General features: G+C 42.6%; 1 pseudogene; it reads right to left on the reverse strand.

Moving 5' to 3' along the window:
- Positions 1–100: 100 nt before the first annotated feature.
- LOC123184727 (mitochondrial inner membrane protein OXA1-like) lies at positions 101–5,558 on the reverse strand (annotated as a pseudogene).
- Between the last annotated feature and the right edge of the window lie 11,963 nt (positions 5,559–17,521).

A 17,521-nucleotide genomic window follows, 5' to 3' on the forward strand; every position in this document is an offset into this window, starting at 1 on the left:
AGGGTTTTTCAGTACAACGTCGTGGGTCAGATGTGCGGGCCTGGCCCATCAACAGTTATAAGATTGATCTAAAAAACCTAAAAGGGAGATTACACATAATTCGTCACTGTTTCCCTCCACACACAAAAAACATAATTCGTCACTCTTCAAAATTCAAGTCATGACACGAGTCATCAGTGTTTTCTTCGTAAAAATGACAGATCTAGGCTTGATATCCAGTTATTTTCTTCGCAAAAACAGTCAAGTCATCATTGTTCTGAAAAATCTATTGTTGTCCCTCCCAATTCCTTCACAATGAAACTGAGAAGGCGTACAATGTCATCAGTGTCGATGAAATCTTTCTTACAAAACATGGTGTCAATGAAGGCCAGGAGATCTCACCATACCTAAGCTAGCACATGATGAACACGTCAGTATGCTACCTATTCGTCTCCAGTAGTAGCCAGCTACTCTACTCCTGGAACCAGATAAAGCATAAGACTAGGAGATTGCTACCCGGTAAGTGGTGTAGTTCATCTCGAAAAAAAAGTGGCGAGTATTAGTGTCTACATTTAACCGTCTTTGGTCGATTTCATATCGGACTCTTCTCTGTGAGTGCTACCATCAGAAGATTTCTTTGTCTCTGGGGAAACGGGCTCTTCCTGCTCTTTGACAGAAGGGGCATCATCTTCAGCAGTTGGGCCCTTCTGTCCATCACAAGAACATTTTCTTTGTTTCAAGGGGGTGCCATATAGTACTTTCTGCACAGCTGGCTGTTCGAGAGCTGCAAGCAATCAAAGCGTGTTTCTATATGTCAAGTATAATGGAGAAAGGACCAAACAAATTTATTTATTTATTTTGTAAAGAAAAAGGACCAATCAAAATACAAGGCTCACCTATCCTTTCTGCAAGACTTAGAGAACTCCAGGTGACCAAGGAACAAGAAATCGCCTGGACAGGGCATAGATTTGGAGATGCTTTAACATAAGAAAGAAGGGGAACCCCAGAATGTTTACGTGCTTTACTTCAGAATGTCTGGAATATCAATTAATAGTATAGTAGTAGATGCTCTGTAATGCACTATTTATTGGAGAAAGAGCTCACCGGCTAGCTGCTGACATGGTAATAAACCTAGAAGCTACATGGAATTGGAGATTTTACTGCAGAGCTAATGAATTCCATCATACATGTACCAGCCAATTCATCCGAGAGCTTGAAAAATTGAATGTTTTTTTATAAGCTACCGCCCCATAAAATAGTTGTATGGTCACAGAAACAGTAAATCATAGTGATCCCCCCTTACGCTAATATGCTCAATGATGCATACTGTATTTATATTATTAACATGTCAATCGTTTATGAACATATATCCAATACAAAAGTACAATCAGAAGAACAAGTATACGTTCATTCTGTTTTCTGTTACTGAAGTCAAGGTATTAAGAAAAAAAATACTACATGGGGAAGCATTTTTTAACTCTTTACTTTTTAATTGGTTAAAACATAAAACCCAGATATATGATCCTATTACATCACAGAATGAGAAGCACGGGCCAACCAAAACATATGGGAAAAAGAGATATAAATCTTAGGATCAAACGCACCTATTATCAACACAGTGCACATGTGCACTTCAAAAAATTCCCAAACATATTACTCCCTCCGTTCCGAATTACTTGTCGCAGGTATGGATGTATCTAGATGTATTTTAGTTCTAGATACATCCATTTCTGCGACGAGTAATTTGGAACGGAGGGAGTACATTACTAGAACATGTTATCATACGTGCAAGCCCAAACACGGTGGAAAAAATAATATCATGAGTGCATTTTACATAAAGACATGTTCTCTTTTTGTAATGTGCACATATAGCAATATTTTTCCATGCATATATATTCTAACATGCTCAGGCACTATGGTTTCTTTATGGATTTTACCTTGCATATGATCCTAAGAGCACAGAACCCGTATCCAAGCTCAGCATAGAGGGTTCAGCTTACAGAATCATATATTCAATGTTTTGATAACAAAAGATTCAAAGGATGAGCAAATACTCCACAATACCTGAGGAAGGGTTGCTGTCAACAACATAGATAGAAGAGATATTACTCTCAGAGCTTCCCTTGCTTCTTTGTGCATCGTGCGAGAGCATTTTTTTGCATTTCGTTGAAGCACCGTACTTGAGCTACAAGCCAAAAACTCTTATTAGCTATCCCTCTGTTTGGAATTGTAAGGCATCCACCGTTTCAATACTTATCTTTGACCAACAATTAGTTAAACAATATGTATGTTATGTGATACAAAATTGATTTCGTTGGGTAGTTATTTTATATATGAATCCAACAGTGTCGATCTGTATCATGTAATTTTATACATTGTTTAACTAAATGTTGGCCTAAGATAAATCCTAAAAAGCTGGAGGCCTTACATTTCCAAATGGAGGGAGTAACAGTTAACACTGAATCTGACAAAGTAATTTTATCAAACACGGATGCCTTAGGAGGCTTCCGTACAACAACCCAAAATTAATGAATCAACTATTATAAGAAAAGGGCCTTAAAGAAGTAAAAGGAACAAGATGAAGAGACAGCTATAAACAAAAAAAAGAGTCAAATTAGCAGCGTTCGGCAGTGCAAACTGACATCTGAGTATTATTGCCACATCTTAAATTACACAGAGAAATTAAACAATACAGCATACACAAACTTAAAAGTAAGAGAAGTAATGGATGGATTGATGGCACAGTAGATGAGGACTATAGGTAAAAACCTTCAAGGTTCACGTCAAACAAGTTTTAAAGAAAAAGAGATTTCAGCCCAAACAATTAGATACATGCATTAAATCGCCAAAATATCTCTAGATTGTAGATTAAATCAATTGCACATACCAAAATGCAGGAGTTGTGCATAAAACATAAAACTTTGTAAAGGTTTCAAGGATTCTTAAGAACTAGACTGTTCACTGCTAATTGGTCATAATCATGTGCCCATGACAAACAATCATGTGTCTTGATTCAATTACAGTCGCTCCAAATGATCAACAACCAATGCACAGACAACTGAAGACAACAGATTACTAACTAATATGAATTGAGTGCTATTTGTAAGAAACACCACGTTCCACTAGTGGATCTTCACTCATAAATGTGCCCCTGGGGAGCTTTCAATTCTTGAAATGGTAAAGAAAGATCGCCAGTGTGCATTAAAATAAAATTATCTCCAAGATCTAATGTTAATACATGCAGAAACAGCATAGTATTGCCAAAAAAACTAAAGTAAAAAACTAGTAACTCCATTCCATAATTCTTGTCATGGTTTTAGTTCGAATTTGAACTAAAACCATGACAAGAATTATGGAACAGAGGGTGTACATTTATTCATAAACAGAACTTAAGTAAGCAGACACACAGAACTTAAGTAAGCAGACACACAGAACAAAGAGGAAGAAACTATTAATGATGTTCTCCATCTACACTTCAGCTTTGTTCACTCAGCAAACACCACTAGCATTACTCATAAGTACTACTTCCGTTCCAAAATAATTGAAATTCTACATTTTCCATAAGTCAAACTTGCTTAAGTTTGACCAATTCTACAGAAAAGGGCAGCCCGGTGCATGTAGCTCCCACTTGTGCAGGGTCCGGGGAAGGGTCCGACCACTTTGGGTCTATAGTACGCAGCCTTTCCCAAGGCAACAGTTTTACCGCTGCGCCAAGGCTCCCCTTCACCAACTCTATAGATCTACATCACCAAATACACATAGAACAATATTTCATAAAGAATATAATGAGATTAATTTGGTGTTCAAAAAATGTTAATATATTTTTCTATAGCCTTGGTCAAACTTCAACAAAATATCTTATGTGAACAGTTTTCTATAGCCTTGGACAAACCCAGACCTTCAATTATTTTGAAACGGAGGTAGTACATTTTTTATGGTTTAAACTTAAAACAACAAAATATCTTATGCGAACAGTTTACTGTGGAAGCATTGACAACCTAAATAAAATCAAATGAGCAAATATTCAAAGCAAGTAATCAATGGGATCTCAAAATTTATAGCACAAGAACAAAAATATATTTAGATCTGAAGAAACTGTGAGCATACCTCTGAGGTAAGCATGATGAACAGTGATGTTATCATGGGAAAGATGCAAAGAGCATCAGGGGTTGTCAGATCAGTAAACCACAATGCTCCACCCCCTTTTAAAGATGGGACATTGTCAACCATGTTTGATATCTAGAAGCATGATAGAAGAATGAAATAGTCTGTGAAAATGGAAACGGTGAAGATGGTTGTAGTGGTAACGGGAGGTACCAAAAGTTAGCCAAACAGAAGGAAGCACGTGGTGTCAACTTACAGCAATGTGAAGAGTTATCAAGGTATACGGTGTCACAATTACTGGAAGATATAATGCAAGACCTAGCCTGTGTGAACAAAGGCAAGCATTTAGATCTTGGAGAAATCCATGCAAAGCTTCCTATGACAATAAGTAGGAGCAAAAGAAATTTTGTTTTTTATAGCATATAAGGTTAAATTTGTTAGCCAAAGGGAATTTAGCTCAATACAATAAGAAAGCAAAGAGATCGGCAATAATTTGGAAAGGGAAATGCCAGAAAAGCTACACAACAGCATAAATTATAATTATTTTAGTTATGGCTAGGGAACACACCACAGCACCATAGGATTATTAATGCAAAGTTAGAAGTGAGGAGTTGGCATTATAGTTTGCACTTCAGAATTCAGATATGCATGTACATGCCTATATTTTCATAGCAAATAGGAGATATAATCAACTATATTTACTAAACTGTCCAGCAAAAGTGACCCAACTGGCTGAAGGTGGTATGGAGTATGGACACTATAGAACTACAAAAGAAAGAAAGAAACAATAGTTTAATATGACATAAAAGGTATGTAAGTACATCATATATATGCATTCGTTTCCATAAAAAAAGTATGTGCCTCCATGCAAATGATGCAATAATTTGATTGAAGTTGTACATGTGTAATTTTATTCTCAACTTTTTCTTAACAAGAATCCTTGTCTTCTATAAATACAAGATAAAAAGTACAGGATAAAAGGTCGGTCTGTATAAGCCAGCATGTCTGGAAACAAAAATACAAAAGGATGTGCCAAATCGGTATCAAACTGAGTGTATGGACCGATATTTAGAAACTCGTATTATTAAAACCAAAGCTTATAGTGGTAGCCTCAAACGCTAGCTCCAACGTGAAGAATAATAACATGGAGATATAAACCTTCAGCTGAGCTACTGCGATAGGGAAGGGAGAGAAGGTCATGCATGCTGTGTTAGCTCCACTGGCGACACACACTGAAAATGAGCAGTTTTCACTACACTATTCCTGCATTTTGTATGCCTATGCATATTGTAACCGCCCTCCGTTGGATGCTGTTTCCTGAACGGTGGTAGCAGTGTGCAGTCAAAACAATGTGCAAACAATGATTAAACAAAACCTGTGCTAATGTAGTATCAACTATCTTATCTCGATTGAGTGGCTCACCTCTCGAGGATCCATCGGATGGTAGGGAACCTCGTTGATAATGCTCACAGCATGGTGGATTTGGAAGCAGTGAAACGCTGCCGTCTTAAACATCAATAGACTTATAGACCTGATATCGCTACGCTGCTCGTCAGTATACGTGCAGAGTCAGGATTCTGGGCTAAGGCAGGGGCAACTGGCCTACAGGCGTTACTACCAGCAGAGCTTAGTTTTCTTAGGGGTGCGCATACGATGTTGCCGTGTTGGCCTATTTGTAGGCCTGGTGTACATAGGTTGTTTCTATATATCATAAAATCAAGACGCAAAACTTTTCTAGTTTATCCGAAAAATATATATGCAAGTGTGTGGACTGTCCCTGCCCATGACTGAAACATGCACTCATGGTATAATGTGTATTAACTTGGACAAGATTAGCTCCATTATCGCTGCTTCTTGCACATGATGTGCAGAAAGTTAGCTGGTTAGAGTAGCAAGCCCTGTGATCGGCCACCGTTTGCTATGGTGATGACTGATAACCACCTACATAACTACATTAAGTGCCAATTTAAGAATCTGGTGCACAACATATGCCACAGAGTGTACATGCATGTTTTTCCTTTGTGTCATGCATAAATGCTTAGTGCAAAAATAACAAGTTCATAAGATCGTGCTTTTGACATGGATCATTCATTCCTGATTAAAAAAAGGCTACTGAAACCGCATAAAGAACTTAAACTATCTACCCTGGAAACAAGTTGTCGGAGTAAATAACCATGGATAGCCTAACCGGCTCCCCCTGGCCCTTCTGAAAAAATTACGAGCCGATTCGGCCCTTAAGAATCCAAGACACAGGGCCGCCTTCCCCTTGCCGGCTGTCTCCAGGCCGGCTATCGGAAGGCGGCCCGACTTCAGCCCTCATGAAGAGAAGCCGCGGGAGGGCCGGCTCCGAGAAGGCCGACTCCAAGAAGCCGGCTCCCATAAAGCGGTCAAGATCGTACCCTCGAAGTCTGCATCCACATAACGGCGATGTGACGGGGCGTGGCTACAGTGAAGCCTGCCACCCCCGAATCCCGGAGCACGCCTGGCACAGTGCGCCATACGGGTGGCCATGACCCGTCCGGCGCAGCACTGTTGCCACGTTGACCCTGATGTCATCCACGACGGGCTACCAGTACGGCCTACGGGCGGTGGGCCCCTTCGGGCAGAGAGACACCCGAAGGCGGCCAGACCTCCCCCAGTCGGCTCAAAATAGAGCCGGCTCCCCACAGCCGGCTTGCCACCTCCCTCGAAGAAGACGCCCCATTAAGGAGACAAGACGCTGTGGGGCTACCGTGATTGCCCACCGGGCGGCGGCACTGTAGCCACGCCTACTTCGGCGAAGCCCTCGCCACCAAGATTGAGCAACAGTAACCAGCCGCCGACAAGGCCCTGACAGTATATGAGCAGCGGAAAGTAAAGCATGCAACTTGCAAGAATATAAAGGGAAGGGTTTGGAGGATTCAAACGCAACAGGAGGCGGCTGGCGACGAGGAGGACGATCCGGAGACCCAGGAGGCAGAGCGAGCTATGCGCGGGCGAAGGGGTTTCGGTGAAATTTCCAAAATTTTGTCCGTGAGTATATATAGCCCGGGCCTGTCGGTGTGACCGAGTGGAACAACTCGGTGGCACCGAGATTCATAACTGCAAGCAGTTACTGAAACTCGGTGTGACCGAAAGGTTCAAATCGGTTGCACTGAGATTGAAAAACTAGATCGACTTAGTGATCTCGGTATGACCGAAATGGATGAATCGGTCAGACCGAAACGCACAAAGAAGTTTTGGAAGTTTAAGTCTATGACGAATCGGGGACTCCGAGTGCTCCTCACACAAAGTGGTTCAAATCTGACTTGATCAAATTTTGTGATGTAGCATGAATAGAGTTTGAGACGAGAAAAGTATAGATAGCTAGAGAGGGTTCTTAGGCATTCTTGTCAATCCACTTGGCAAAAGAAAAGAAAACCAATCAATCAAAACAACGAGTGGATGTCCTCGAATGAGTAAAATATGCAATCAACATGCTCACACAATAAAATGGCAATTGAAATATGTGGCAAAGCATGCACAACCAATTCTAGCATCTATCAAACAATTTGCGATGACTAGGTCATCTATATATGAGTATATTGACTTAGGAGTCAAATGAGAACATTTAATCATAGGTCATACTCATCGTTTAAGCACAAGTGGGGTTACCACTTTTACATAAAGCATTTGTTGTGTTCACACTATTATAGTTGCTTTAGCTCAATTCTTAGAGTAAAGCTCCCCCTAGATGTGAAATCCCCCCTAAGAGGGATGAACTAACCTTGGGTTTTGTCGATGATGACTTCATGTAGATGTTGAAGATGTGGATGCTCAATGTTGATGTAGATCATTTGAAGCTATTCATTGGAGTGAGTTGCACTTTCAATACCTACACGGGTTAGTCCCACAAGGAACAAACAAGGATATCCATATACATAAAGTGATGCACACACAAGATGATGTCTATGAAAGCTTTTAGGTTACCTTGTCTCTTGTCTTACCAACAAGAGGGTTTGTGACTCCTTGAACTAGTGCAAGATGTGGAAGTTGATTGCACTTGTTCTTGCCAAGATGAGAAGAGTGAAGTATATTGACGGAGTCACCCTCAAGAACTCTCTAGTTCTTCTTCTTCGGGATCCACACCATCTTGATGGGAATCCTCGATGTTGTAGTTGTACTTGATGAAGTGGAACTTGAAGTAGTCTTGGGAACCCACTTGACCAAGGCCTTAGGAGCTTCTTCAAATGCATCAATTTCCTCTTAAAGCTTGTCCTTGCCTTTTTGCTTGTGGTCTTGTGGTCTTGTGGTGGAAGATCATCTTGAGCTTGTGTCCCTTTGAGAGAAGTAGGATCATACTTCTCTTGTTGAGGAACAAACTTTGTCTTGGGGTATTGATCTTCTTCCCACTCAACTCCATTGGCATTGAACTTCCGTTCAAAGCCAACACCTTGATTCTTCCGGTGCCTTCCTTGCTTGCGTACAATTTCCTCGAATTGCTTACTTCCGGCAAGGCTCTTGTAAACACCTTTCTCTATAATTCCCTTCAATAAGCTATTTTCTTGCTCAAGTGTAACTTGGCTAAGAGAATCATTAGTGGAATCAAGAGAACTTCTAGAAGCAACAATATTGGATTTAACATGATTATTGTTACTACTAGAGGAAGAATCTTTCTTGTTCTTGTTACTAGACTTGACTTGAGGCATGTAAGTGGATAAGAGTAAACGCTTGGCAATGTAAGAAGAACTTTTCTTGCGAAGATCATCATTGATTGCTTTTAAGAACTCATGCTCTTGCTCAAGGTTGAGCTTTTCAAAGCGTAATTTCTCATGAGTCCTTAAAAGTTCTCGATGATCTCCTAAGATAGTTTCATGAGCTAACCTAAGAGTGTTTGGTTCTTTAGTTAGAGACTCAATCTTCTCCTTATCATTGTCATTCGTTTTATCTTGATTAGCATGATTAATTGACGTTTCATCATAGTATTCATCACTAGAGTTGTCAACAAGTAAATCATCATCACCTAACAAGTCATCTTCGTCACTATTGAAATCAACATACTCGGGGTGCGATACCTTTGGACCTTTAGCCATGAAGCATGTTCCAACTCCTTCATTTGGTGAGTAAAATATGTCGTAGGAGTTGGTTGTCACAAGTGCTAGACCGGCAACACCTTCATCTTGAGTATATTCGGAGTCGGAGTGATAGCTTCTCTCGGAGTGGTTGTCGGAGTCGGAGCCGGATACCCATTCACCAACACGAGCTTGATGTCTTCGTTTTGTGTAGCTCCTTGATGACTTGTCCTTTCTTTATGAATCCTTGCTTCTCCGTGAGGATCTTTATTAATAACGATCATCTCTACTCCTTCTTTATCTAGATGGTGATTCTTCTCTTCTACTTCTTCTCTTGGGAGAATCTTCTATTCTCTTGTAGGGGGCCGTACACTCATTGAAATAGTGTCCGGGCCTTCCACAATTGTAGCAGTTTCGCTCTCGACTAGAAGATCTTTTGTCATTGTAGGACCTTGACTTGGAGCTTCTCTCTTTGCTTCTACTCTTGTAGAACTTGTTGAAGTTCTTCATCATTAAGCTCAATTCTTCATTGAAGGTTTGTTTCTCACTCGATGATGTGGGGGCTTCACATGAGGCTTTGTAAGCACCACTTGATTTGTTGTGAAGTTTCTCTTTATCCTTGAGTGACATCTCATGAGCAACAATTCTTCCGATGACTTTCGTTGGCTTGAGCTCTTTGTAATTGGGCATCATTTGGATCAATGTGCACACGGTATCATATTTTTCATCCAAGGCTCTTAGGATCTTCTTGATGATGAATCTATCGGTCATCTCTTCACTCCCTAAGCCGGCAATCTCATTTGTAATAAGAGCAAGCCTAGAATATATTTCAGTGACACCTTCACCATCCTTCATTTTGAACTTGTCAAGTTGACTTTAAAGCACATCCAATTTGGATTCCTTGATGGAGTCGGTACCTTCGTGCATATCAATCAAAGTATCCCAAATTTCCTTTGCATTCTCAAGACGGCTGATTTTGTTGAATTCTTCAGGGCACAATCCGTTGAAGAGGATATCACAAGCTTGAGTGTTGTATTGCAGCATCTTCAACTCTTCCGCGGTAGCTTCACGGTTCGGTTCTTTCCCATCAAAGAATTCACCTTGCAAGCCAATACACACAATAGCCCAAACGGCGGGGTTATGTCCAATAATATGCATTTTCATCTTATGCTTCCAACTAGCAAAATTAGTGCCATTAAAGTAAGGACCTCTACGGTGATAATTTCCCTCGCTAGACGCCATACTCTCCTAGGTTGTGAAACCAAGGCTATGACCACCAAAAGCTATGGAAATCAAAGCAAATGGAGACCAAAGCTCTGATACCACTTGTAGGATCGAAAGTATGTCTAGAGAGGGGGTGATTAGACTACTTGACCAAATAAAAATCTAGCCTTTTCCCAATTTTAGTTCTTGGCAGATTTTAGCTATCTTAGCACAAGTCAAGCAATCTCCACACAATTCAAGCAAGCATGCGAAAGAGTATATGAGCAGCGGAAAGTAAAGCATGCAACTTGCAAGAATGTAAAGGGAAGGGTTTGGAGGATTCAAACGCAACTGGAGACACGGATGTTTTTGTTGTGGTTCCGATAGGTGGTGCTATTGTACATCCACGTTGATGGAGACTTCAACCCATGGAGGGTAACGGTTGCGCGAGTCCACGGAGGGCTCCACCCACAAAGGGTCCACGAAGAAGCAACCTTGTCTATTCCATCACGGCCGTCGCCCACGAAGAACTTGCCTCACTAGCGATAGATCTTCACGAAGTAGGCGATCTCCTTGCCCTTACAAACTCATTTGTTCAACTCCACAATCTTGTCGGAGGCTCCCAAGTGACACCTAGCCAATCTAGGAGACACCACTCTCCAAGAAGTAACAAATGGTGTGTTGATGATGAACTCCTTGCTCTTGTGCTTCAAATGATAGTCTCCCCAACACTCAACTCTCTCACAGGATTTGGATTTGGTGGAAAGAAGATTTGAGTGGAAAGCAACTTGGGGAAGGCTAGAGATCAAGATTCATATGGTTGAAATGGAATATCTTGACCTCAACACAAGTGTAGGTGGTTCTCTCTTAGAAAATATGTATTGGAAGTGTAGGTATGTTCTGATGGCTCTCTCCACGAATGAAGAGTGGGTGGAGGGGTATATATAGCCTCCACACAAAATCTAACCGTTACACACAATTTGCCAAATTCGGTGGGACCGAATGGTTAAACTCGATCGGATCGATTCAGCAAACCTAGTGACCGTTAAGATTTTCGGTGGGACTGAGATGCAACTCGGTAGGACCGATATGGTTAGGGTTAGGGCATAACATAATCTCGGTGTGACCGATTACACAAACTCGGTGGGACCGATTTTGGTAATAAGCTAACCAGAGAGTTGGTCAGGTAAACTCGATGGGACCGATTCGCTCATCTCGGTGAGACCGATTACACAAACTCGGTAGGACCGATTTTGGTAATAAGCTAACCAGAGAGTTGGTCAGGTAAACTCGGTGGGACCGATTCGCTCATCTCGGTGAGACCAAAATGTTACAAAAGGGAAATAGAGAGTTTACATTGCAATCTCGGTGGGACCGATCGCTCATCTCGGTAAGACCGAAACGTTACGAAGGGAAACAGAGAGATTACAATCCCATCTCGGTGAGACCAAGATCCCATCAGTGAGACCGATCTGCCTAGGGTTTGTGGCAGTGGCTATGACATTTGAAACTCTGTGGCGCCGGATAGAAAGAATTGGTGGGGCCGAGTTTGACTTTTGGTTTAGGTCATATGTGGATGTGGGAAGGTAGTTAAGGATTTTGGAGCATATCACTAAGCATTTTGAGCAAGCAAGCCATTAAGCAACACCTCATCCCTCCTTGATAGTATTGGCTTTTCCTATAGACTCAATGTGATCTTGGATCACTAAAATATAAAATGTAGAGTCTTGATCTTGAAGCTTGAGCCAAACTTTTTGTCCTTAGAATTTTGAGGGATCCACTTTCCTCATCCATGCCATGCCATTCATTGAGCTTTTCCTGAAATATTGATCTTGGAATAATGTTACCTCAATGAGCTATATGTTGTTAGGAATTACCAAAACCACCCAGGGATAGTTGCACTTTCAAAGGTCACTATCAAAATTATAATTTGCAACTATACAAGGCCACTAACATTAATCGAGGTAAAATTGATGGTGTTTGCCTCGTACTAGCACCCAAGGACATCAATATCATTTGTATGCATGCGGGAGTGAGACTACCCACAATGGGAGTAACATAGGTGGTAACATCACACTTATCTAGGCAAAATAGATGATGTAGCATGTAATTAATGAAGAAAGAGAGGTATGTGGTAACATAGCTAGCTATTGTAACATCACACATAACAAGAAAAGATGAGTCTACAACCTAATAAATGAAGTGATGCATGACACAACACATATGTTACTACCCACTGTGGTGGTAGTAACATAGACTAGTAACTTATGTATGTTACTACTCTAAGTTACTCCTCACTGTGACTAGTCTGAGAAGGTTGGCTTGCATTCACAACATTAATCAACCAATGAAGAGTAAGAGGGTTGGCTTGTTGTGCGTGAGAGAGAAAAACCACATTAATTAACATGACGATGCTAGGTACCCACTTACGAATCACTCGAATTACTCCATTACAGGAAGATCAAGCTGAGCTACAAGAGGTTGAGGAGGAGTACATGAGGTAGGAGATGATAGGGAAAGAGGAAGCCGTCGTTGCCATTCGTGATCCAAGCCCGGATGACTCTTCGCTGCACCTCCCGTGGATATTTGTAGTCTGCCTTGCCCTGGAGTGGCGCCCAACCAGGCCCAGCCCATGTGCTGATCACTTGGTGGGCTTGTTGCTTCGGCTGTCGTGGCAGCAGTTTGGGCTGCCACTGATCTACGCAACTGTGGTCGTATTTGGGTCGCTGACACCCCCTCCTCCTTAACAACCGGCTTGCCCCCAAGCCGGTGCTCGTTCTCTTCTAGCTCCGCAAAATGCAATCCTCCCTGGTCCCACTGCTCGCAAGAAGTTGCATGTTGAACTGACTGTATGAACTGCCACATGAGAAAAGCTATGGGATAATCTTCAGTTATGGATCTCATTGCATGCAAGCCAGCACAGGTACTAGAGCTCCCAGAAATACATGGCATCTCTTGTAGTTTCCCGGTGCTGTTATGGGCTAACCAAAACAGAGTAGTAGTGAGACCTGCATCTGGCCCCCAAGAGAAGCACCACCAATAGCTTGACAAGGTACTGCAATGATCAGTTAAGGTCCAAGATTGAGTCAATTCCCAAAGAGCTCCAGTGAGCTGTAGAAACTCTGAATTAGTTCGCATATTGTTGTTGCATTATGTAGAAAATTGTGGTGAGACAAGAGGTGACCATGGAGGTTTGGGTTGCAACAAGGCCAAATGCTCTCCTGGTTGTGGAATAAGTAGTTCCAATTCAATCAGAATGAGCCCACTCCTTACCACTAGGATGCCAACGCACATGCCATAGTTGTAAGTGATTTTGTTGCGCTCCCCTGTATGATATTGGCTTCTCCACCTTTGAACCATGTCACTTATCTGCCCAACAGGATGCAACAACAGCTCAACAACCATCATGAATTGGTTCCCAGTGAGAAATGCATACGAATAGGGGACAAAATTAGCTTGAACGAAATTAGGCTTCAGGAGTTTCCACTCATCGCCACTAGCCTGTAGATTGCTCATATGTTGCTGGCCATGTGTCTTGTGTAATAACAGACCAACATGCAGTGACTCATCTGAAAAGGCAATAAGCTGCAGCTTCAGGTTTGTAACAGTTGTGCTTGAGCGGGAGAATCTAGTGTGACTAATATCAGTAGAAGCGAGTAGCAGCAAAGCCAGATAGATAGCAAAGACAGTGAATTCCAAGCTGACCATTCCAGGAGTATTGGGCAATTCATCACACATGAGCCTCAAGTGTTCAATCCGTAAATAGAGCTGACTACAAAAGCATTGCTCGAACACCACACAAGTTTTGCGGCAATGACCTGAAAGTGAAACCAAGTCTAGCCTAGGTTGAATGGTCTCCGGAGTAAACTCGAACCATGGCCATGGTCTTGGTCGGAGCTTGGTAAGCCATACCTCATATGGAGTAGTCAGCAGAACTTTTCTCTTGTCAGTACCATTTTCTGCAGCTTGGTCACTAGATGAATGCACGTTATCGCACAGGGGGGCCAAGCGCTCAACTCTCACAGAGAACATGAACTGAATGGAAGTGTTTAATGTCAAAGCAGAGGTAGCCGTGGTGCTCTCCTGACTGTTAAGGTGATCACCCTTTCTCAAAAAATTAAAAGAATCACATGAGGTGAACATGATACCTCCTGCTGAGCACAAGTTACTCATGAGATTAAATAGAAATGGCATAATCAGGGCCCCCATAACACACACTCTCCAGAAATATTCCGTAGATGTTTGCCAAACAACCTTGCTGTTTTTGCTGCTCCCAGACTCGACAAACCATTTAACAAATAAGCCTGGGTTAGTGCACTGCTCCAGCTCAATCATAATCAACAAAGTTCTCACCAGATGGATAAAATATTCAACCACGGTAGCATGATGAGTGTCGTGAGTGGTTTTGGCATGAGCAAACCAGTTTAAGGCTGAATTGGGATCCCTCTCATTATGCTGAAAGTGAAAAGCCTCATAGGAAACATGCCATGCACTGTCCTGTATTAAAATGCGTGTACTGCAGTTATCTTCAGAAGTGGACTCGAGCATGTCGTCGACTGTAACAACAAGATCATTCCGATAACCAAACGAACCCACTGAGCCTTTATCCAAACTCTTGAGGTTCGCAGAAACATCTGACTCACGTGCGATTGCTATACCATCTCCTGGATCTGGTTGATGAAGAAAATAAGATGCATCCCAGTACTCCTCAAGGCAAGCTTCTAGTTCAGTTGAGCATGCAACTGCAAGCGGTCCAATTGTACTAATACTTTCAGGCACTTTATGTTGAATTCCATTGGTGCAAGTCCTGTCTGAATCGGTTCCATTAATAGGGTCGTCCCGAGGAACATCTCAGATTGTCAATCGAATTAGACAAGGACTGAAGCAGGAACCTCCAAGTGATTGACTATGGATACGTGAACATGGTTCTTCCAAGTAGCTTGCGACTGACAGAGGTCGGAACGACGGCCACAGACTAGGCCTGAAGAGGGGTCCCATGTGATAGAACTGCACTTGTACAGTGGGTAGCCATGGTTGATGTTCGAAGGAAGGCAGGTGCAGACGCTCGGCGATGGCAGTGTCATGTGTCTCGTCGGCACTGTTGATGGTGGCAGTAAGAGGCTTCACCCAGTCGCTTGCAGGGACAGGGCAGTCTGCCCAGCGCATGGTCAGCGCTGGTGCAGCGAGGTTGCTGGAGACGACGAGAAGGACGCCGTGCTCCCCATCGCTCACGACCGGGGTGGAGGTGTCGATGGAGGGTAGTGGTGAGGTATCCAACTCCTGTACGACGGCCTTGGGGTCGATGTTGATGGTGGTCGCCACTAGAGGAACGAACTCCTCGTTGAGAGAGGTGTTGGTGCTGATGGTGGGTGGTGCCCACGCGGGTGTGAGCTTCTCGACCTCCTTGTCGTTGATGTCGACTGCGCGCTCGGGGCGCAGGGTTGTGGTGGCGTCGTGGACCTCGTCGACATGGGTGACGGTGATGACCTGGGTCGAACATTCCGTCGAACAGGTGACTGGCACCATCTTGATGGAAGCAGGGGACGCGCCGGGGGTGAGCTCCAAGGTCTCCTGGGCCTTGGTGGTGGAGGAGAAGACGTCATGGACGACCGCCGGGGCTCTGGCGTCGTCGGTGAGGCCGCCATCGGCTGCCGTGCCCATGGGGCAAGCCAGCTGCGGGGTCGAGACGCCCGTGAGGATCTTCAACATCCGCCGTGCTGCTTGTCCACGGCGTTGTAGCGTGCCATGGTCCGCGCATGGTAATCGACCAAGTAGGCCTTCAGCTCCGGATGCATGGTGGTGGAAGAAATTGATGAACTCAAAAAAAATTGGGCAAAAATTGGACGAACTCGGGAAAATTTGTGGCGAATCAGAAGGGTGGAAGGAGGCTCTGGTACCACGATGCTAGGTACCCACTTACGAATCACTCGAATTACTCCATTACAGAAAGATCAAGCTGAGCTACAAGAGGTTGAGGAGGAGTACAGGAGGTAGGAGATGATAGGGGAAAGAGGAAGTCGCCGTTGCCGTTCGTGATCCAAGCCCGGATGACTCTTCGCTGCACCTCCCGTGGATATTTGTAGTCTGCCTTGCCCTGGAGTGGCGCCCAACCAGGCCCGACCCATGTGCTGATCACTTGGTGGGCTTGTTGCTTCGGCTGTCGTGGCAGCAGTTTGGGCTGCCACCGATCGACGCAACTGTGGTCGTATTTGGGTCGCTGACAGACAAACAAGGTGACAAGCTAGCTTGCAACATTGACTTAAACATGCATTGATTTTTACCTTGATACCTGTAATATGGGTTTGTGGCCTTGTATACAAAAATAGAGGGAGTACATATGCATCCGGCGAGGAAAAAAAAAAGGAACAAGCAGATGAGTTTATATAGTTACAAAGAGGATCGATTGATAACTTTTTGTAAGAGTAAATATGAGGAGTTGAAGAAATCAAGGCATGGCATTTGTTCTGACCGAACTACTAGCCTTAATCCAGAAGACACGGGCACAAGGGCAACTAGTAGATGAAAACACTGTAAATGATTATGAGCACATATTTAATTCGTCTTGTATAGAATCAGCTAGTTTACACAAAAAAAACAATTTTTGTTATGGATATCTATCATCCAAAAAATTGGGATACCATAATAATTAACAAAGAAAGGGAAATAATAGTGGAGAAGGCGGCCTATAATAAAAATAGATAGAGTTAGATTTTTTATTGAAGATAGTATGTAGAAATTATTCGATATAAAAATTGTGTTCGGTGGACTTTATATATGTATTGAGAACATTTGATATAAACATATATTAATTACTATTTTGATATTTATATTGAGAGGGCCTCAGTTATAGTTTCGCTCAGGATCCCCGAAATCTCAGGACCGGCCCTGGCTGTACGTTGAGGATAGAGTGCCTCTGGGTTATTTCTAGCATAATTTCTAACTTCCCAAATATGCCATATAGTCAATGCCAATATAGTATAATTTTGATCCAAGGATCAACCGAGGGAATCAAAAAGCCGTTTTTTTAGGATATAAAATTATGGCGTTGTAGACAGATCCCATAAGTATCCTTGATCACGTCCCAAACATCTCTAGTATGAGGACAAAAGAGAAGGGCATGCTCCACAAATTCTAATCTATTACAAAAAAAAAAGCAAAGTACTTAAAAAGAAGAGGTAAATACATTGGGAGTCTTAGAACTTGCA

The sequence above is a fragment of the Triticum aestivum genome, chromosome 1A, assembly GCF_018294505.1.
Source record: "Triticum aestivum cultivar Chinese Spring chromosome 1A, IWGSC CS RefSeq v2.1, whole genome shotgun sequence".
Taxonomy (NCBI): Eukaryota; Viridiplantae; Streptophyta; class Magnoliopsida; order Poales; family Poaceae; genus Triticum; species Triticum aestivum.